This window comes from Achroia grisella, unplaced genomic scaffold, assembly GCF_030625045.1.
Source record: "Achroia grisella isolate CSIRO2021 unplaced genomic scaffold, CSIRO_AGI_Agris_v1 utg478, whole genome shotgun sequence".
Lineage (NCBI taxonomy): Eukaryota > Metazoa > Arthropoda > Insecta > Lepidoptera > Pyralidae > Achroia > Achroia grisella.
This window is the reverse complement of record NW_026712882.1, coordinates 3,508,943-3,532,769: the sequence shown is the minus strand read 5'-3', so window position 1 is coordinate 3,532,769 and position 23,827 is coordinate 3,508,943. Positions and strand designations below refer to the sequence as shown.

Genomic DNA, 23,827 nt, shown 5'->3' with positions numbered 1-23,827 from the left:
TGCGTCGAGTCGGAATGGTCAGTGCATAAAATTGCGGTTCTGGAGATCAGGAGCGTTTTGAACTGACTGTATGAAAAGCTACGAGGTTTTAACTATATTATCGGTATTCAAAAATATAAAAAAAAAATACATTTCTTCATGGGATAATTGTATGTGTATGTATGTATGTAGGTACGTACGTGTATGTAGTATGTATATATTTATATATGTATAATTATTTATTCATATTATGTATTATAGTTTATAAGTATATTCGCATATGTATTTATATTTAATCATATTATTTAGTAGTGCCAGTCAGAATATGAGTTAAAAGCAGAAAATGGCGTTATTATTGATAATAAAGAACTAGTTGCTCAAACTTTTGATAATTTCTTTTCAACAATACCTCTCAAAGCTACGGAAAATTTAAATTCATCACCTAGTTTAGCTGAAACATTATTAAAAAATACCATAAATCCTTGCGTTCATGACTTTACTTTTCATCATATCAGTTGCTCCTGTGTAATAAAAACGTTCAACGCTCTCAATCTAAAAGGAACTGAGGATATCTGGGGTATGTCAGTTAGAGTAATGAAAACTGTAATAAGTGAAGTTGCTTCACATTTGACTGAAATATTTAATATGAGCATTGATCAAGGTATTTTTCCAGATCTAATGAAAGTGAGTAAAATAATACCGCTATTTAAATCCGGTGACAAAAACAATATATCAAATTTTAGACCTATCTCAATTTTACCAGTATTTAGTAAGATTTTTGAAAAGATACTACTTACACAAATGTTAGCTCATTTTAATACACATGATTTATTTCATAAACAGCAATTCGGATTTATGAGTGGACGGTCTACTACTGATGCAGGCATTAACTTAATACAAAGTATTTTCGGTGCCTGGGAAGATTCACAGGATGCCATTGGTGTCTTCTGTGATCTCCCTAAAGCGTTTGATTGCGTTGGCCATAGGATAGATATTATTACGCAAACTAGAACATTATGGAATTAGAGAAAAGTCCTCAGAACTCATTGGATCATATTTGCGCGATAGAATTCAAGTGGTAGACATTAAAGGAAGTAAGTCCAAGGGGTCATTTATAAAAATGGGTGTACCCCAGGGTTCTATACTTGGCCCATTTCTTTTTCTTGTTTACATAAACGACTTACCATACCAGTTTCAAAACATACTTGACATAGTATTGTTTGCTGATGACACATCACTTATTTTCAAAGTGAAAAGAAATACAAAGGATTTTAATAATATAAATATTGCTCTTGAGGATGTTCTAAACTGGTTTACATCAAATAATCTAGCGCTTAATTCAATGAAAACAAAATGTGTTAAATTCTCTTTACCAAATGTAAAACAAGTAACGACAACTGTTAGTCTGAATCATCATGTTTTGGACTTTGTTGATGAGACTTCGTTTCTTGGTATTGTAATAGATAATAAATTGCAGTGGGGTCCACATATATTCACATTAGCCAAAAGACTAAGCTCGGCTGCTTTTGCTATCAGAAAAATTAGACAGTTGACTGATACTGCAACAGCGAAACTAGTGTATTTTAGTTACTTCCATAGTATAATGTCGTATGGTATTATATTGTGGGGAAGAGCGGCTGACGTAGAATCAATTTTTATATTACAAAAAAGAGCAATTCGTTCAATATATAATTTACCGTGTCGCGAATCTCTTAGAGAACGCTTTAAAGAAACAGGTATCCTTACTGTTCCCTCTCAATATATATATGAAAATATTATGTACGTACGCAAAAACTTAAATTTATTTCCAAAAAATAGTCACTTACACGCTTATAATACAAGGAATAAAAATAAATTAAATATGCCTAGTTATCGTCTCAAAAAAGTAAGTACATCTTTCATGGGACATTGTATACGTTTTTATAATAAATTGCCAGATAGTGTTTTAAATTTAAGTGAAGGCAAATTTAAGATACATGTAAAAAAAACACTTTGCTCTAAAGCTTATTATAAAATAAACGACTACTTAAATGACTACAATGTGTGGACTTAATTACAATTTTAACTTTTGTCATGAGCCATATAATTTTTCCCATTGACATGGATAATGTAATAACATTAAAGAAACTTATTATAAATGATTTTTTATAATTTGTAATGACATATTGTAAATTAAATAATGTAAATTTAATATTGTAATGGGTGAAAACTGTGATCGGTACAGCCTATGCTGTAAATAATATAATTGACGTAGTGGAGTAACCTGAAACAGTCATGCTCGCTATAAAGTTCAAACTTGTGGCGGCGTGGTGGGCCGGGTCGATGTGCTCCCTCAAATATGGTTGAGTACAATGATGGCTGGCTCATACGTCATACTCGTGAACGGGTGCTACTTGTGGGGACTGGTCTGTTTAGGTTGTGAACACTGATTAAATTTTTTGTTCTTTGCGATAGCATATGCTGGAGGTCACTCTATTCTCCCAAATTTGAATTTTAAAAACTATATTTATTATAAACATGTTCCACTATTATTTGAAAAAAATACGAGCTGAGTTTCTTGTCAGTTCTTCTCATCTCGATATCATTCCGAACTGACGGTAGATTTGACATATCATAAGAGTCTGTAATAGACCTACATGAATAAAGATATTTTGAATTTGAATTTGAATTTGAATTAAAGTGATCTTCTTATTATTTTATTTTTTTTAGATTTCAATTTCAATTTCTTAATGCACTGTCTACATCTCTGTTTACCCAATGGTTGACTGGGAGAAAATGCCTCAATGTGTTAACTCCGCCATGTGTACCTTTATTTATGTATTTGTGCATTAAAGTTTTAATAAATAAATAAATAAATTTTTCAAACCACCATATCATTAATAATAATAATAATAATGACCCCGAACAATTCACACAACGCCGTCTAGTCCCAAGCTAAGCAGAGCTTGTGTTATGGCTACTAGACAACTGATATAAATACATGGATGCATTTTTTTTTAGATACGTATTATACATAGAAAATACCCAGACCTATGAACACAATCATACTCATGAATACAAATGTGTGTGAATCGAACCCACGGCCTTCGGATAGTAGAGCGGTATGCTAAACCACCATACCACCGATGTCCACTACAGAACAGAGCCCGAAAAATCCCCACATTGATCGGTCCTGCGCTGCTCGCAACCAACGCCTTCCAAAGATCTTGACCAGATCGTCGTCCACCTTGTCGGAGGCCTTCCCACGCTGCGTCTTGCGGCGGTCGCCACTCGAGGACTTTACTGCCCCAACGACCATCTCACCGCAATTCTTGCTGGCATGCTGGCAAATAGGAAATCGAAACATCATCATCATCTTCTTCATCCTCTGCTCTTCCTATTTGCGAGGCGCCATGCATTTCGCTGGCAGGCATCGCGAGAAATTCAACTGAATTTTAAATTAAAATTCAAGTAAAAAAATCAACGTAATATTTTTATTAATTTTTTTTTAATTTTCATTGTTTTTATAGTTTATTTACATTATATACTTATATAGGTGTCTATGTCTAACATTAGATGAAAATCCCGTGCATGAACGACTATTACCATGCACGTTTGTCATTTATCGGTTACATACGTTATCATGTTATTTGATAATTATTTGTTGAAGCATTGCATTCGACATTGACATCAACATTTACAGTAAGCATGTTGGTTGGTAGTTAAATTCACAGCAGATTAATTATAGACCCTATTGGACACAGCAAGTAGAAGAGAAGAGAAGACGAGTTTATTGTTATGTTACTAATATTATAAATGCGAAAGTGTGATTATTGTTAGATGTTTGTTACTCTTTCACGCAAAAACTACATAACTGATATTGATAAAACTTCAGTAATACAGTATAAGAAATCAGGTGGCAATTTGTTGGTTTGCACTTAGATTGTGGAATGAACTTCCTGCCGAGGTTTTCCCACGAGACTACAGCATTGGGTTTTTCATTAAGGTTTCTTAAGGGTCGGCAACGCGCAAGTGCTACCCCTGGTGTTTCAGGCGTTCATAGCCTACGGTAACCATTTACCATCAGAGGGGCCGTATGCTTGCCACCGTCGTAGTATAAAAAAAAATTGGTTAATCATTCAAAGTTCCTGTTTGTTCTAACTCCACCTAACTAACTTTCTGAACCGATTACCCCTTTTTTAGAAGAAGGGTAGTCGTTTCATTCCTTTCCTCTATCTATCATTACACTAAAATTATACAAAATAGTAGAACATATAATACTTAAAATGGTTTTAGAAAAAAACATAATTAATTAGCATTTCCTTGTAGATATTGTATCATTATTACATTTTTATATTATAAATAAGTTATGAAATAAACACGAATATCTCTAATCTAACTAATTGTAAGATGGCGCTGTATAGTCAGTACAATACTTGATAGTTTCCTTTTTCCTTTTTGCACAGGTAGTATAATTATCAAAATCGTATAAAGAAAATCAAATTCAGATAATTATTACAAATTCTTAATGTGGTCGTACCATCTTAATTTGATACTCTCTCAGACATAAGGCGTATGCATGTCGGTTAAGGAAGAGTAACCTGATAGTACAAGACGTGACACCCCGATAGCGTTACTCCGGAGCTGGGGTATATCAGTTCAAATTGGAAATATTTGGTGTCTAAATGCGCAAATGAAAATAGAAAGTGGAAAGTGGATTGTATTTGATTTTAAAGATGAAAGAAGGTACAAGGAGGTACAAGGTATCTGGATTACTCGGTGTCTTCTCCTCCGGCCGGCCGTGCTCTCTTTCTTGGACGATGCTGCACCAGCGCACTATGACACTTCACAAACACAAGTATTGTCTTTAAGCAAATCTACGTAATTACTTCGCGTGACTTCGTCCGCGTGGAATTTCACTTTATTTTTCTAAAATAAAAGTAGCCTAAGTTACTCCTTATTACATCAGTTACCTACCAAAAAAATTCTGTCAAAATCGGTCCAGCCATTTCAGAGATTAGCTGGAACAAACAGACAGACAGACAAAAATTGTAAAAAATGTTATTTTTGTGTATGTGCCGTGTTTATATTTAAATGGATGTAGTAAAAAACGGTTATTTCAATATTACAAGCAGATACTCCAATTTTATTTATATGTATAGATTTGTACATTAAAGTAAATAAATGAATAATATGTGTTTATAACGTAGGCATCCACGAAGAAAGGATTTTGATTAATTCTACCCCCAAAGGGAATAAAATAGGGGATGAAAGTTTGTATGAAACTTTGTCAATTTTAAACCAATCGGGCTGAGACTTAGCATGCATAAAGCTACTATGACGTAGGCATCCCCTAAGAAAGGATTTTAATGAATTCCACCCCTAAGGGGATAAATTAACGCGAGCGAAGCCGCGGGCAAAACCTAGTTATATGTATAAACCTTCCTCTAGAATCACTCTCTCTATTAAAAACAACCGCTTCAAAATCCGTTGCCTAGTTTTAAGCATACATAGGGACATCAGGCCAGCCGTATGTTTATTAAATCCGATGTAACTATAAAGGGAAAATTAAATCTGTCTTAACAAAAATCTCAATAAACACCGACCGTTATTAGACACGTCAGAATGGACACGGTTGTTGGATGGGACAGACAGAGAGACAGATAGACAGACAGGCGCGCGTCCAATTAGTCGCGAGACACGACACCGGCTGCCGTTCTGTTCCATTTTGTTGTAGCGTTCAGTTAATTTGCTTGGTATTATTTAAACGAGGAGCGTTATTAAACATTCTTTGGATCAGTTAATTTCTTCTTAGTTTTTTTTGTTGATTTTTTTTAGTTACATAGTTCCTGTTGCTACCAATATTATGTATCCCATCAAAAACATAAATGTGAAATGATAGCCAAGTTCAATATTCTGATATATGCCTTGATTGTTGTCTTCAACAGCAAAAGAAGTGAGATATATTTATATATGCCAAGTTCAATGGTCAGTCCTGAAATTTATTTATAACACTATAAAATGTCATTTCTACCTTATAACTTAGTATAATATATTGTAGCCTAATGTCTGATTTGGCTAGTTCTCATATACCAATTATTTATATATTATATTACTTATTGTTGTAGTAATAAGAAAAAAGACTAGGTAAACGGAGAAAATATATTAATATAGACTACTGACAATTAGGAATAGAATGAAGGAATTGAAGTATCAAAATAAAAACAAGAATTTAATATAAAAGAACTATAAATTCAAATACAATAGAACATAAAACTTTTCTTCAGTTACAACACTTGCTATGTCTAGTTACTACTTATAATAAAATAGGAACCAACAAGTAACAGGTTTAGAACTTGCGAAGGCTATAGTATAATTCGTACACACGGTGCTGCTCGCCAGATCTCTTACTTGAACTTGGCTTTGTCACGCCTCCGCGTGTCTAGATCTGACATTTTATTTGTGTATAGGTAAAACGAAATATATTCAGAAAGACTATTGACAACAGAACGAAGTATCAAACAGGAATCATAATCATTACATAGTATAAAACAAAGTCGGTGTCGCTATCTGTCCGTCCCTATGTGTGCTTAAATCTTTAAAACTACGCAACGGATTTTGTAGCAGTTTTTTTTAATAGATAGAGTGATTCAAGAGAAAGGTTTCTATGTATAACACATGTACATCCGGGCAAAGTTAGGGCGACTAGCTAGTTGTATATAAAATTATGTATAACACGGGATTATGCCATTATGTGTTTTGTTATTAATTAAGTATACGTTTATTATATTTATACTAGCTGTCCCGGCAGACGTTGTTTTGCCATATGAATTAATAACGCTATAAAAAAATGGGGGTTGATGACAGAAGGGTGAAAATTTAGGATTGTATGTATTTTTGTATGTTGTATCATAAAAAAATAGAAACAAAAACTTTTGTCTAAAAAAAATATTTAGGGGTGGACTACCCCTAACATTTAGGGGGATGAAAAACAGATGTTGGCCGATTCTCAGACCTACTCAATACGCTCACAAAATTTCATGAGAATCGGTCAAGCCGTTTCGGAGGAGTATGGGAACGAAAACTGTGACACGAGAATTTTATATATAAGATACTTCTTGTTGCTTTTCTTTTATTGCATATTCAACTCTATATAAAAGTACCAAAACTACCCACCCCGGCTTCGCACAGGTGTACATTTATTATATATATAAACCAACCTCTAGAATCACTGTAACTATTGCCCAAAACTGAATTAAAATCCGTTGCGTAGTTTAAAAGATCTAAGCGAACAGACAGCGGAAATAACTTCATTTTATACTATCTCAATAATACTGTTTTAAACAGTAGCCTATGTCTTATTCTGATATAAGCTATATTACTGCAAAGTTTCATCAAAATCTGTTCAGTAGTTTTTGTGTGAAAGAGTAACAAACATTCATACTTACAAACTATGGCGTTTATAATATTATTAATATATACGTATAATTAGTAAAAATCACGGGATCTTACCACGTTTTATATTTATTTGCTGAGTTCCCGATATTTCGATATTTTCCGTTTAATTAAATAAAAACAAAAAACGCGATCGAAAAGTGTATCTAGACACGCGGCAGCGTGTCAAGCCGAGTTTCAAGTAAACTGGCTTGCAGCACCGTGTGTATATTTACACGAACCATTTGGAGCCACTTTTGACCCCCTCATAACTCAAAAACTCTATCACACAAACCTGTCAAATTTGGTTCATATATTGAGACTTGCGAGATAAATATGTGTTCCAAATTTCATAAACATATCTCAAACGGTTATTTAGATATTAATGTCCAAAAATCGTCATTTTTATCACTGATCAACTATAGATCAAAATTATAACCCACTTCCAGATGACCTAGGAAGTTCAAATTTGGCATGCAGATAGGTAATTAGGTGAATATAAAGGAAAAAATCTGAAACTGGTAAATTGTTATCATTTTACTACAATTTTTCACTTTAATTGATTATATTTCAACTTATACTGGACGAATACTAAAATTCTATGAAAACGTCGATAGCCACCAATTGACATTGATCCCTGGCGAAAAATGTCATCTTGTACTGGACGGAAAGTAATATTGTATGAAAACGTCGATCATTACCAATTTACGTTGACCCCTTCACATCAGTGTCGATAACTAGCAAACTTCAAATATTGCATTGAGCGATAAACACTAGTTGCTATAATTTAGATTCTGTCTAAAATATACTCGTACTTATAACTAGGAGTATAGTCGAATTTCGTATTTATTATGTTATTAACTGAGATTTGGTATTAATTATTATTTCAATATTTAGCGCACATCGATATTGTAAAATCATTATTTTTATAAATAATTATTAAATAATAGACATTTCGGTATAGGGCGCCGCGGCGGCGCCGTGTGGGAGCGGTGCGATAAAACGTTGACGCGAACCTGTCCGAGCGAATGGCAGCCGCCCTCATATGTCTCAATGTTTTGTTTCTCGATATCTAACCTATAAGGTTGCGATTTATGCTACGAAATTTATAGCTTTCTTAAATTATACTTATATATTTGTGGTTATATTATTATTACATTATTTTAGTAAATACGTATGGTATAGACAATAGTTTAAACCAAAAATTAATAACAATTTTAGTATAGTTATAAGTAGGAATGTATAGTTAACTCGAGAATGAGAACTCATTGGTAACAAATTGTTTTCTTGAGAATTCAATAGATAACAGTCAATTTGTTACATAATCGTCTTTACGAACTATAACGTGTCAATACGAAGTTTCAGATATTAAATAATGTATATGTTGAAAGAGAACAATTCCGTATTTGCTTAACATATGCTATTACTATCTACAAATCACAAGGCCTTAGTTTTGGCAGTCCTCTTCTCAACATAGGCTCCTCCATATTTAATAAAGGGCAGGTTTACGTTGGACTCTCCAGAGTTAAAACCTTAGATGGGGTACGTCTTAACAATTTAGATCCAAGTCACGAGAGCTCTATTGTAGAGTACAACCATCTGTGGACGTTATACCGCCCCGATTTGCCCAAAAATTCCTGATACTGAATTGGCTTTGGACTTCAACATTTAAAAGTTACAAGAAAATATAGAAAATAACACAAAAAAAAGACAATTATACCCCGTAAATATACGAAAATACAGTAATTTATCAAAAATAATTTGGTATTAATTTAGTTATAAATACGTACCTCGTATAATTTATGTACAAAAAGTAATGATATCCCATCAAAAACATAAATGTGAAATGATAGCCGAGTTTAATATTATGATATATGCCTTGATTGTTGACTTCTACGACAAAAGAGATGAGATCTAAATGGGTGCCAAGTTCAATGGTCTGTCCTGAAATGTATTTATAACAATATAAAATATCATTTCTTCTTATAACTTAGGATAATATACTGTAGCCTAAGGTCTAACTTGGCTAGTTTTCATATACGAAATATACTGTAGCCTTCGCAAGTTCTAAACATGTTACTTGTCGGTTCCTATTTTAATATTAATAGTAACTAGCAATCGAAAGTAATAATTGGTATATGAGAACTGGCCAAGTTAGACCTTAGGCTACAGTATATTATCCTAAGTTATAAGAAGAAATGATATTTTATATTGTTATAAATACATTTCAGGACAGACCATTGAACTTGGCACCCATTTAGATCTCATCTCTTTTGTCGTTGAAGTCAACAATCAAGGCATATATTATCATAATATTAAACTCGGCTATCATTTCACATTTATGTTTTTGATGGGATTAAATGTACGTAAAGATACTGTGAGTACAGTTTGCCGAGATGAATATCGAGCGAGTTCCAGTAGTAGCAACAAACGAAGACGTGTGAAGGTAGACGCATATGTCTGACCATAAAAAGATTTTACTCACCATCTACCCGCTGTATCTTCAGTTTACCCGTGATCATGGTGGTTGAAACACTGCCGAAATATTGGGAACTCAGCAAATAAATATAAAACGTGGTAAGATCCGGTGATTTTTACTAATTATACGTATATATTAATAATATTATAAACGCCATAGTTTGTAAGTATGAATGTTTGTTACTCTTTCACACAAAAACTATTGAACAGATTTTGATGAAACTTTGCAGTAATATAGCTTATATCAGAATAAGACAGGCTACTGTATTATCAATTAAAAACAATTTTGTGATTTCATGTCGTAATACCTTGTAATAAATACGTGTTTTGTTTGTTACAGATCCTACATTAGTAGACAGACACGTTCAGGTATGTTTGTAACTTTATTTTAAGATATATTTAATCATAATTCAAACGAGCAAAGCCAGTGGCTACAATTAGTGAATACAGATAATATGATCAGTCAATTAATATTAATATTACTTTAGGGAACTTTACAGTTATATAGCTATCACGTAGGCAATATTTTATATAGAGTATTGAGTATATGAGTGCGTAGTGATTTGTATGTTAATTATCGCATGCCTCTTACTTGATATAATTACAGTAATTATTTATGTACAAAACATCAATAATTATTTGAAAAGAATACGAGATTCCCTTCGTTATTTAATTTATATATGTTGTATATGTATATATATGTTGTATACTGTATGAAGCGGAGGTATCAAATGTATCTGATGAGTGAGAGGTGCTGAGGGTTTTAATGAGGAAAAAACGGAGATTAAATAAAATGCGACTACTATGACAGCGATATATAATAGAAAGTAACAATAAAGAATATGTCAAAGAATATTATTATAAAATTTAAAAATAGTATAAAAACCTATCAAGGAGTTCGTTACACTGTAATTATTTAAATAAAAAAAAACATCTATTAAAAAGAGCAACACACAAGTTTCTTGCTCATTCTTCTTGTGACGAATCTGCATTCCGAATGAGTGGTAGAATCAAAATATGACTATTCAAAAGTGCTTGTAATGAGTTTATTTGAATAAAGATTATTTCTATTGGAATTTAACGCGAGTGAAACCGCGAGCACAGCTAGTGTAAAAATATAGCTATTGTAATCGTATTATGAGGCTTATAAAATACTTTTTTTTACGATATTCGACTTTTATATGGATATATAAAGTAGTGGTGACAAACGTAAACCCGTTTTATTGGACAGTGAAAAAGTTCCGGCCGCAACTGAATGGTAGTTTTTCAAAGCTACAACATCTCGCTATTTGAATTATAACAGGGACGGGTTCAGGGGCGATGAGGGCGCGAAATATATTAAAACAATAGGTTAAGGTTGGTTTGAAAAGATTGCTTTTAGTAATAAGGCCGCCTTATTGTAACGATACATGTGTCCTTCGTTATATTGTTTGTGATTCTTCTTTACTGTATGTTGCAAATAAAGTATATTCTATCTATATATCTATCTATATTCTAACAATATTGTAAACAGAAGAGAGATATAATTTTTTTTAAATATTTATCAGCTTACCAGAAATGGACTTGACAAATTTATACAATGTTATTAAGATAAGATTATAAACTAACTGACGCGCGCAACTACGTCTGCAATACGCTTACTTGACAATTATCATTATACTAGCTTCTGCCCGCGGCTTCGCTCGCGTTAATTTATCGCCTCAGGGGTGGAAGATGCCTATGTCATAGTAGCTTTATACATGCAAAGTCTCAATCCGATCAGTTTAAAATTGACAACGTTTCATACAAAATTTCATCCCCTATTTTATCCCCTTAGGAGTGGAATTTATCAAAATTCTTTCTTAGGGGATGTTTACGTCATAGTAGCTTTATGCATGCAAAGTCTCAGCCCGATCGGTTTAAAATTGACAAAGTTTCATACAAACTCATCACCAATTTTATCCCCTTAGGGGTGGAATTTATCAAAATTCTTTCTTAGAGGATGCCTACGTCATAACATCTACCTGCATGCCAAATTTCAGCTCGATCCGTCCAGTGGTTTGGACTGTGCGTTGATAGATCACTACGTCAGCCATCTTTGAGTTATATATATTTAGATTTCGCCCAATTTACATATAACTTAGAAACAAGATAACAGAAAAAAAATATTACTTTTTAAATTATAGCCTACTAGCTTGAAATTTATAGCCTATGTGTTATTTTGACGTATATGCTATATTATTGTAAAGTTTCATCAAAATCCGTTCAGTAGTTTTTGCGTGAAAGAGTAACAAACATCTCTTCAACCATCTATAGGTACTTACAAACTTTTGCGTTGATAATCTTACTAAATAGCTGACCCGCTTCTGGCCGTCTGCATCACATTTACTTGATATTTATGACTATATTTCGCCCAATTTACATAATATCTCTTTAAATTATAGCCTACATATTATTCTGATGTATAAGCTATATTATTGTAAAGTTTCATCAAAATTCGTTCAGTAGTTTTTGCGTGAAAGAGTCACAAACATCCATCCATCAATTCTCATGAACTTTCGCGTTGATAGTATACCAAATGTCGATAATATTGTAACTGGCTCAGTTGCGTCAGTGGCTAAAGTATTCAAAGTAGGGAATCGAGTTTGGTAGGTATGTCTTTATTTCCTTTGTCTTTGACTTGCAGGCGGTTGCGAATAATATTATAAAAGAGTTCGGTAAACATTGTAGATAGAGGTTATGATCGTAGCCCCGGGTCATATCTGCCTCAAAGGACTCTTGAGCAGTCCAACACAGAAATGCTTCTGGCGTCATGTGAACCTTTGGGCTATAGGTACGGGATGGAGCGATTTTTTTAAATAAGGATATACTTTTTCCCTTTTATCTCATATATAAAATTCTCGTGTCACAGTTTTCGTTCCCATACTCCTCCGAAACGGCTTGACCGATTCTCATGAAAATTTGTGAGCGTATTGTGTAGGTCTGAGAATCGGCCAACATCTATTTTTCATCCCCCTAAATGTTAGGGGTAGTCCACCGCTAATTTTTTTTTATTTTAAGGCAAAACAACGTTTACCGGGACAGCTAGTCTTATATATAAAATTCTCGTGTCACAATATTAGTTACCATACTCCTCCCAAACGGCTTGATCGATTTTTATGAAATTTTATATGCATATTCAGTAGTTCTGAGAATCGGCTACTATCTATTTTTCATACCCCTAAATGGTAAGGGATATCCACCACCATTAGGGGGTTCGAACCTCGGCTCATGCCGTCGTAATATCAATGCCCGTTTTGAATTAGACGGGGGATCGATCGGATTGGTTTATTGGTTTATTGGTTTATTATTAATAATTATCAAAAGACTACTCAAAAAGAAATCTTACTAGCGAGATGTAGAAAAATGTATAAAACTAAACAACGCCATCTAGTAGAACACTTAAGAACTAAAACAAAGAAATGTTATCTCGTTCGACTGTACATATAATAACAATAATATATTCATTACTTACTTGCCCATTTTGTTAGTATGACAATTTACTTACAGTTAATAGTACGTACAGACTCAAATTACATACACAATACCGCCAATCACCGCTGTACAATTCCATTGAAAATTGCACAGCATTAGTCTAACAATATATTTAAATACGCAAGTAATGTTAATTGAACACCTCACCCTCGGAACTGAAGCCGGCCCTGCTTCACCGAACTATCGACAAAGCATCCCATTTGTCACGACTACTACAAGGGACATATTTTACAAAGTTCGTCCGCAACTCCAGTGTTGGGCCCGGTTGATATTTGATACGCATATAAGTTGGTAAACTTCAGCTTATTTTCATGTCATGTTACGAAGTCTCAACTTCGTATATAGATATAATAGAATAGATAATCATTTATTCAAATAAACTTAATTTAAGCACTTTTGAATAGTCAACATATTTTTAAATCTATCGCTTATTCGGAAAGCTGTCTCATCACAAGAAGAATAAGCAAGAATCTTGTGTGTTGCTCTTTTAAACAATCCTTGTAAGTTCACATTTTACAAGTCGAAACGTGTGAATACAAACTACCAACCAGCACTAATTTATTTAGGCTCAAATATAAAAATACAATAAGATTAAATCAGTCGTAGTGATAAGAGCAGACCAGTCCCTACAAGCAGCTAGATAGATAAATATATTGTAAAAATATTGTGTGAATCTCAACAAGTTGCGTGGATGTATTCGTTGTAGATAATTATAAAAACGCCAAATTGTAAATTAAATCGTAATCTAAATAGATATAACTCAAAGGCTGACTGATATAGTGGTCTATCAACGCACAGTCCAAACCACTGGACGGATCGGGCTGAAATTTGGCATGCAAGTAGATGTTATGACGTAGGCATCCGCTAAGAAAGGATTTTGATTAATTCTACCCCCAAGGGGATAAAATAGGTGATGAAAGTATGTATGAAACTTTGTCAATTTGTCTCTGGGCTGTCTGTCCGTCCCTATGTATGCTTAAATCTTTAAAACTACGCAACGGATTTTGATGCGGTTTTTATTAATAGATAGAGTGATTCAAGAGGAAGGTTTATATGTATAATACATGTACACCCATGCGAAGCCGGGGCGAGTAGCTAGTAACATATATAGAAAACACCCAGACCGATACAAACAATCATACTTATGAATACAAATGTTTGTGCCGTGCGAGGAATCGAACCCTCCACCATCGTAAAGCGGTGTGCTAAATCGCTAGACCACCGAGGCCGTTAAATAATGTCTGTATGCAGTAAATATAAAACATATGACTGTTTAACTCCAAATTTTATTTATGTCACAATTTGGTTGACCAAAGCGAGTCGTTCCTATCATAATAATCGTAAACTATTCATTTTATACACGCATATTGGCTATTGAACGATGCCAAACCGATCACAATATGTCCTAAATATCACAAACATAAATCTAATCTGAAATAACCTCTATTACCTAAAGCATAAAGCTTATTACATGTTGTGAAACGCGCCTAAACAGGGGTCAAACGTTCACATCACATAAATAAAGATGTAATTCTCATTGCTGTCTGTTCCTATAAAGCGAGTCGCAATGATATTGTCTTGGCCTACTAACTCTGACCTTTACTATTGTCTCTATTTGTAAATTAGGTAGCTATTTGTGCCAGTAACGCCCTCGCGGAACTGTTCCCATGGGAATTTCAAAGTAGGAAAATAATAACTTGTTGTTTTGTTACTTCAAACATAAGGAAATTTTATTTAAAAAAAGTTAAAAACTTTTAGACTTTATGGATATTTATTACAATTTTAATCTACTATACAGTTAAGCAGGTCGAAGTCCAATTCAAACGGGGATCGAAATTACGACGGCCTGAACCGAGATTCGTAACCCTAGCGGTGCCCTTAGACTAAAGTCGTATGTTTCAGGCAGAAATTTTAGCTCACCTTGTGACCATCTCCGATCGATTCCCCGTCCATTTCGAACGGGGACCTAAATTACGACGGTCTGAACTTAGGTTCGAACTCCTAGCGGTGCCTTCAGACTAAAGTCGTATACGTCAGGCAGAAATTTTATCTCACCTTGTGACTCTCCGATCGATTCCCCGTCTATTTCAAACGGGGATCGAAATTACGACGGTCTGAACTTAGGTTCGAACTCCTAGCGGTGCCTTCAGACTAAAGTCGTATACGTCAGGCAGAAATTTTATCTCACCTTGTGACTCTCCGATCGATTCCCCGTCCATTTCGAACGGGGAGCGAAATTACGACGGTCTTAGCTTAAGTTCGAACTCCTAGTGGTGCCTTCAGACAAAGTCGTAGGCGTCAGGCAGAAATTTTATATCACCTTGTGACCACCTCCGATCGATTCCCCGTCCATTTCGAATGGGAATCGAAATTACGACGGTCTGAGCTTAAGTTCGAACTCCTAGCGGTGCCTTCAGAATAGAATAGAATAGAATAAAAAATCATTTATTCAAATAAACTTACATTGGAGCACTTTTGAATAGTCATTCACGTCACACAATCAGTCACACAAGAAGAACGAGCAAGAAACTTGCGTGTTGTTTTTTTGAAATAATTTTATTATTACTTTACATTTTAAAGTTTAAGTGTGTGAATACAAACCACCAATTAGCACTAATTCAATTAAATACTTAAAAAGAAAAAATATTGAATACATAACCACTCCTAGCGGTGCCTTCAGACTGAAGTCGTAGGCGTCAGGCAGAAATTTTATATCACCTTGTGACCACCTCCGATCGATTACCCGTCCATTTCGAATGGGAATCGAAATTACGAGGGTCTGAGCCAAGGTTCGAAATCTTAGCGTACAGCCTTAGCCTTCAGACTAAAGTCGTATCCGTCAGCCGGGAGTTGGCCTTCAGCGGTTCTATAAGTGGTTCTATAAGGCTCTACAAGGCAGGCCAACAACATTGGAACAGTTCGAAAAAAATGGTATTTCAGTTATTAAGAACTGGTAGGGTACTCAACTGGTATATTATCCTTAAGATTAAACCTTTATATAAAATTCTCGTGTCTCAATGTTAGTTACCATACTTCTCTGAAATGGCTTGACCGATTTTTATGAAATTTTATACGCATATTTAGTAAGGTCTGAGAATCTAGCTATTTCTTTTTCATACCCCTAAATAAAGATTGTCCACCTCTAACATTTTTTTGACAATTTTTTCTTTATAATGTATCATAAAAAATATGTACAACTCCAAGTCTTAACCTTTCTATCATCAACCCCCATTTTTAATAGCAATTTAGTTTATATAGCAAAACAACATTTGCGGGGTCAGCTAGCAATATCTTATATATAAAATTCTCGTGTCACAGTTTTCGTTCCCATACTCCTCCGAAACGGCTTGACCGATTCTCATGAAATTTTGTGAGCGTATTAAGTAGGTCTGAGAATCGGCCGACATCTATTTTTCATCCCCCTAAATGTTGGGGTAGTCCACCCCTAATTTTTATTTTTTTATTTTTATACAAAATTTTTAGTTCTATATTTTTATGATACAACATACAAAATACATACAATCCTAAATTTTCACCCTTCTATCATCAACCCCTATTTTTTATAGCGTTATTTATATGGCAAAACAACGTTTGTCGGGACAGATAGTATATAGTATATATATATATTAAGATAATTAACATACATGCAATCTAAATTCTGAACGAGCCATAGATTTATCTTATCACAAAAATCTGTTTACTGTTACCTATATAACAAAAAAAGATGTTTCAACTCAATTTAATACAACATACTCTACTTATGAGTCTGAAAGTAACGCGTAATAAATTCTGAGGGTAGTCTGTAAAGGATGTGACGATTGCAGCCTATATCCCACCTTTTCATTCGTATAATATTTGAGTGAAACAAAGATATTTGCAGAGACTGCTATCACGTAGTAGATCTGAGGCCCTTGATAGTCTTGTGTTGTACGTGAACGAACTAGATCGGTAGAGCCCTCCTACAGATGAACTGATAAATTAGTTCGCAGACAATCCGCTCTTTAGTTCATTAGTACGTTTGATAACTAGTAAAAAATAACGTAAAAAAAATATACCAGTCAGGTTTCTTATTCTTGACTGAAATAACTAGCTAAACTGAACTATATGGATAGTGATAAAAATTCTGATTCGCAGGTGGAGAGGTCCTGTATGAATAAATATTTTTAATTTAAAAAGCGAGAACTTAATCGGGGTACACTACTTGAAGCCTAAAGAAATGATGTTTTCTCGTGTTTTTAGGAGCTAAAAAAGGGAGCACGTATAGGTCCATATAAGGTCCAGCCGTTGGCCATTCTCGATATCTAGTCGGGAACAAGTGATTTTAAACCATAGTTCCCAAACTTGTCCGAGTAGACCAACAAAGAAAAAGTCTGGGAATTACTGAGTTAAAAGAACGAACTAGTTCACAGAACAGCGGCGAACTAAAAGATCCCAGTCACGAACTATGTACAAGACTTGGACCTTAGCACAAAAAATCGCTAGTAAATATGAAATTTGGCATAGAAATTGATACGACAGCGACGCCGCCTGCCAGTAATAGATCCGGACGTTTCGTGAAAATTCAATTTGGACACATTTCAGCGACATGACAGCTGACGCCGGTCCCGTAATATCGGGTTATGTACCAAAATGTATTTTGTGTTGTTGATGCTATCGAATTTGATTTCTATTAGGATCAATCAAATGCCGTGTTACAGCAACGAAAATGTTGTTACGGCGCAATTTTGAATACCAATTGTTGGGTTTACAACGTACCTACACAAATAAATTTCTTGTCAGTTCTTCTGCTGCTGCTTCTTCTTTGGTTGAAGTGGATATAGTTATATATTTATTACAGGAAAACCAATGCTATTTAAGTATATCTTCTATACATATAAATAGAATTGGAGTGTCTGTTTGTAACATTATTAAATAACCGTTTTTTACTACATGCATATGAATGTATATACGGTACATATACCAAAATATCATTTTTTACAATTTTTGTCTGTCTGTCTGTTTGTTCCGGCTAATCATAGAAATGGCTGGACCGATTTTGACGGGACTTTTATTGGCGAGTAGCAGATGTAATAAGGAGTAACTTAGGCTACTTTTATTTTAGAAAAACAAAGTGAAATTCCACGCGGACGAAGTCGCGGTTACAGCTAGTCTAAAATATAAACATGAACAGCAAACTTTGTAATAACTTTTGAATTTTCTCATATCACAGCTTAGGGCCGGTATATAACGTCTAATATTGGTAGTGGAGTGTGGCACCTTTGACACGGCGCACCGACACTAACGAAGAGAGGTAATGCAATCAGCAATCAAGCCTGGTGGCCAGGTAGCCGGCAGATGCCGCCAGTTAGCAATTATAAGGTTATACAAACTGACGTACAGACTGTCCTATTATGTCTGATGTCAAATTGAAGCCAATATTGTTTATGTCAGGTTTGGGATTTTAGTCGTCTAATTATAGTAACTCTGTCTGTCTGTCGGGCTTTGGCGCCAAAACTACTAAAGCGATTTAAAGGAAATTTGAGAAAGGACACAGGCTATTTTAGTGCGAAAAAGGATGTAAGGGATGAAAGGGGAGATGAAAGGTTGTTGATGAAATTTTTTAGGGTTTTGATTAACTAAAATTAAATATGACATTTTCGAAGAAGTTTGTAAAGTATTTACCCTTAAGGGGGTGAAATAAAATAGGGGATGAACTTTTGTATGGAAATTCGTAATTTTTTAAGCTTACAATGTGTTTGGGGTAGATTATTAATTATTTTTCTTAAATTGGTCAAAGTCACTATTCCACACAAATGCGTAGGAACGAGGATAATATTTGAAGAAAGTTGTTACAAATGAATGTGGATGGTTATAAGGGCAGAGGAAGGCCAAAAAAGAGATGGATGGACTGTGTGAAAGATGATATGGTAAGAAAGGAAGTAAATAACGCGATGACTGCGAACAGGGATGAATGGAAACGAAAAACATATTACGCCGACCCCAAATAAATGGGATAAGGATGAAGCAGATGATGATGACTATTCCACACGAAGTCGCGGCCACAAACACATCTTTTTGAATGAGCGGTAGATTAAAAAAGAATAGTAATATCTGAACATCGCTTTTATGTAAATTAATTTGAATAAAGTATTTTCTATTCTGTTATTTTCTTATAACTCCTTATATATTCCAATAATTCTACATGAAATTACAATGCTTCCAAATACAATTCTTACTCATACACACACAAACACTCGCGGACTAACAAATACATATACAGACATCTGTAATTTTTATTATTGTATATATATTTATTTTTCTATCATATATTACCAGTATTCATTAATATTTTATAAACGCAAAATTATTATATACACTCTGATCGCCGTACCAATGTAACGTTAACTGTCAAACTTGCTTTGATTCCCACAATACAGGCATAGCCTAGTCATAGTTATAATGTTACTTAAGTTATATATGAAATAATATTATTCTTATATATTGTCGTGGCAATGCTTGACGTATGGATGTCAAACATGGAAATTCACCGCTAAAGCTACAAATAGAATCAACGTATGTCAAAGAGGACTAGAGAGAAGCATGCTTAATATTAAAAAATCAGACAAAATAAGACACACCAGGATTAGAGGGATAACTAAAGCAATTAACGCTAAGAGTTATGCAAAGAAGCTCAAATGGAAATGGGCAGGACATATCGCGAGAGTAACAGACCAGAGATGGACAACGCAAGTAACTTTGTGGAGTGGCTCAAACTGGACATTAGTAGCACAAAACAGAGACAAATTGACATCTTTGGAGGAGGCCTTTACCCAAAATGGGGTTCTTGATAGCTAAATATATGTAAATATATAAATACATATTAGTAACAAATAGATTAATAATAATAAATACATATAGTAAATAATAATAATAATAATAATTCTTGAATAATTATAAATTAACAAATAGTAATAAATATATATTTCTAAGTTACTAACACCATAAATTTGTAATAAGCAAGAAATAAAAAGGCTTTTTTAATTTTTAATTTAATTTAATTTTAATATTGTCGTGAGATTTCATTCCTAATTGCATGTATTAGAGACGAATGAAACAACATGTTCCCTACCGTCCTGGTGGACTTTGTCCTGAACATTATTCTCACAATTATTCTATTTGGACAACGGTGAACTGTCAGCAATCACGATCAGTTGTGATGGATCACTACGCTTGTTAGCACACGGCTTGCTTCGCGTATTACAATAAATTTATAATAATACTTACGAGTATATTTGACGAGCTCTATCGTTGGTTTATGTTTTTTTTTCCTTTCCTTTCTTCCCGGATGTCAATTTCCAGGTTTTCTACTTTTTAGGGACTATTCTAATCTAGACACGCGGTAGCGTGTCAAGCCGAGTTTCAAGTAACTGGCGAGCAGCACCGTGTGTATATTTACACGAACCATTTGTAGCCACTTTTGACCCCCTCATAACTCAAAAACTCTTTCACATAAACCTGTCGAATTTGGTTCATATATTGTGACTTGCGAGATAAATATGTGTTCCAAATTTCATATACATATCTCAAACGGTTATTTAGATATTAACGTCGAAATATCGTCATTTTTATCACTGATCAACTATAGATCAAAATTATAACCCACTTCCAGATGACCTAGGAAGTTCAAATTTGGCATGCAGATAGGTAATTAGTTGAATATAAAGGAAAAAATTTCATATACGAAATATACTGTAGCCTTCGCAAGTTCTAAACATTTACAACAGTTACTTGTCGGTTCCTATTTTATTATTAGTAGTAACTAGCAATCGAAAGTAATAATTAGTATATGAGAACTGGCCAAGTTAGACCTGTAGCCTTACAGTATATTATCCTAAGTTATAAGAAGAAATGATATTATATATTGTTATAAATACATTTCAGGACATACCATTGAACTTGGCACCCATTTAGATCTCACCTCTTTTGTCGTAGAAGTCAACAATCAAGGCATATATCATAATATTAAACTCGGCTATCATTTCACATTTATGTTTTTGATACTTATGTTTTTGATTTTGAATTAATATATATCCTATATATTAATTCCACAGTTTACATTTTCGGTCTTATTGTAATACATTCTTTTATCTTCTTACTTTCTAACTTATTGCTATTTTACCTATTTTCTCTTTACATTTCCTTATCCTCTATTCCTATTTCTATTCTATTTGCTATTCTTACTTTACACTTGTTCTATTTTAACCGACTGTATAGTCACTATACATCGTAAAGTATGCCTACTTGCTATTGGTCTTTGCTACTTTTTCTATTATTTTTCTGCTGCTCTATGAATTTTTTCCTATTTTTCCGATTTCTTACTATTTCTAATCCTATTTCTATTTCTGTTTCCATTCGTTCTGCTCCAAAGCGAGTGCACTGTGATATTATGTGCTGTATAGTTTGTGGTGTTAACTGGTTTATTGTTTAGCACATGGGTTTACTTCCGACATTCGCTGGTTTGAGATTATAGAATACAAGAAAACTTTAAATATATTTATATCAAAAGAATTTCTCAACAATTATGTTATATTCCAGTAGTTTAGTTTTTTTAACGATTTAATATAATAATTTGTATAAAAATTTAACAAATAAATTAAGTTCTAAGTTTAATGAAATTTATTTACAAATGATATTTCTTTATTTATAAATAAATAGGTTACGAAAAAATTACCGTTTTAGTGAACTGTTTAATCAGTCGTAGCCGTACTCGTATAGGGAAATGACGTATGTTTACCACAGATAATGCAGGTCAGTCAAAAAAAAATAACGTAACATATATACATAGCAAACTTTAGTATAAATATTTTATTTGGCGTCGTAACTCCAACAGTGTTACACTAAACAATTTCTCATTTTATTCATTCATCATAACTGTTTGGCATGCGTGTAATATTTATGAATGCGCGTGCGCAGTGCCCTGTACTCAACTTGCCAGAAAAAAGATTAAAATGTCTTATAAAACTTGTAAAAAAGCTTATAAAATTGAATTATAATAATGTTTTTGTAGAAAATATCTAACTTAAATTTCATAGCGCTGACAATGTTATCTGATTGAACAGAGATTGAGTGCGTAGCGGCTTCTATGCTGATTGTCGCATGCCTAATCCTTGTTAATATAAATCTACTTAAAACAACATTTATTTAAAAGAGCAACATACAAGTTTCATGCTTATTCACCTTGTGAGTGAATCTTCATGAGTCTGCGTTCCGACAGAGCGGTAGAATAAAAAAAATGTGACTTTCCAAAAGTGCTTATATTAAGTTTATTTGAATAAAGATTATTTCTACTTCTATTTCATTCCCCATAAATAGATCACATAATGACCAGTCTCGACAGTTGTCGATTAAACATCAGTTCAACGCAACCCTTGACCTGTCCACATTTCGCTCGATATACGTATACTATTTTAATGGGACGCTTTGAAAGCGATTGTTAGTAATTATATTGTCATCTTATTCAATAAACATCTACAACTATCAATCTCTTAAATTCACAAGCAATATTCAAAATCAAATTCAAAAATCATTTATTCATGTAGGACATTTTAGCCGCTTATGAACGTCAAGTTTTTACATTATAATTCTTTTCCCTACCGTCCAGTTCGGTATATAGATCCAATTGAGAAGAACTGGCAAGAAACTCAATTGAATTACTTTTTTTTAAAGACAGTTTATTTACAATTCATAGGTATATATAGGTGTCTATGTCTAACATTAAATAAAAATCCCGAACATGAAAACTATTGCCATGTACGCTCGTCATACTGGCTTTTTATTTAAAGAGATTACCAAAAATCATCACTAGATGTCGCTGTCAAATTTCTAAAACGCGCTATTAAGATTTTTTCTCCTCAAATGACCTTCTCAAAGCGAGTATTTGAAATCATACTTACCTGGCGTAGGGGACACCGTGATCACAAAGGCGGTTCCCCCAGGGTGAGACCCACCATTGCACTGCGGTCGGGTTGACCCCTGCGATTATCCCTAATGTGGATAACTCGGACGCGTAATTTTTGGTAGTGGGGACTGCGTACGCGCTGCCCCCTCTAAAATATCAGTATATTAAAAAAATATTTCAGTAATATTTTCACAATAGACAACTGTGTGACGTTCTTTTTTTAAAATTGATTATTATTTTAGGGTTTATAATTGTATTTTTTTTAATCGATTAAAAGAACAAAGGCAAAAGTGTACTCCCATTCATGTAGGGTGATGCCAATCTTTTTTTTTAATTGCATCATTTTCTTAGAATAATAAATTTACTATTAAAACAATTAAAAATAATTATTATTTTATGTTAATAATGATCTTTTCCACAAACCTACCGTTTGGCGCTCTTGCTTGATGGGCCTTGTTGTCTTTTCGTTTTGACATTTGTATGAATGAAAATATTAAATTAATTTTT

The 23,827-nt window shown here is 33.7% G+C and overlaps 1 long non-coding RNA gene and 1 other non-coding gene across 2 annotated transcripts in view; both read left to right on the top strand.

Moving 5' to 3' along the window:
- The window catches only part of LOC131845597 (uncharacterized), an 87,874-nt gene extending 77,635 nt beyond the window's left edge, over positions 1-10,239 (top strand). Inside the window, exon 3 of the long non-coding RNA XR_009357641.1 lies at positions 10,211-10,239. This is a non-coding gene — a long non-coding RNA (uncharacterized LOC131845597). The remainder of the gene's footprint in view (positions 1-10,210) is intronic.
- Positions 10,240-23,307: 13,068 nt separating this feature from the next.
- Positions 23,308-23,469, top strand: LOC131845704 (U1 spliceosomal RNA). Its single transcript, XR_009357646.1, has one exon. It is a non-coding gene; the product is annotated as a U1 spliceosomal RNA (small nuclear RNA).
- The last annotated feature ends 358 nt before the right edge of the window (positions 23,470-23,827 follow it).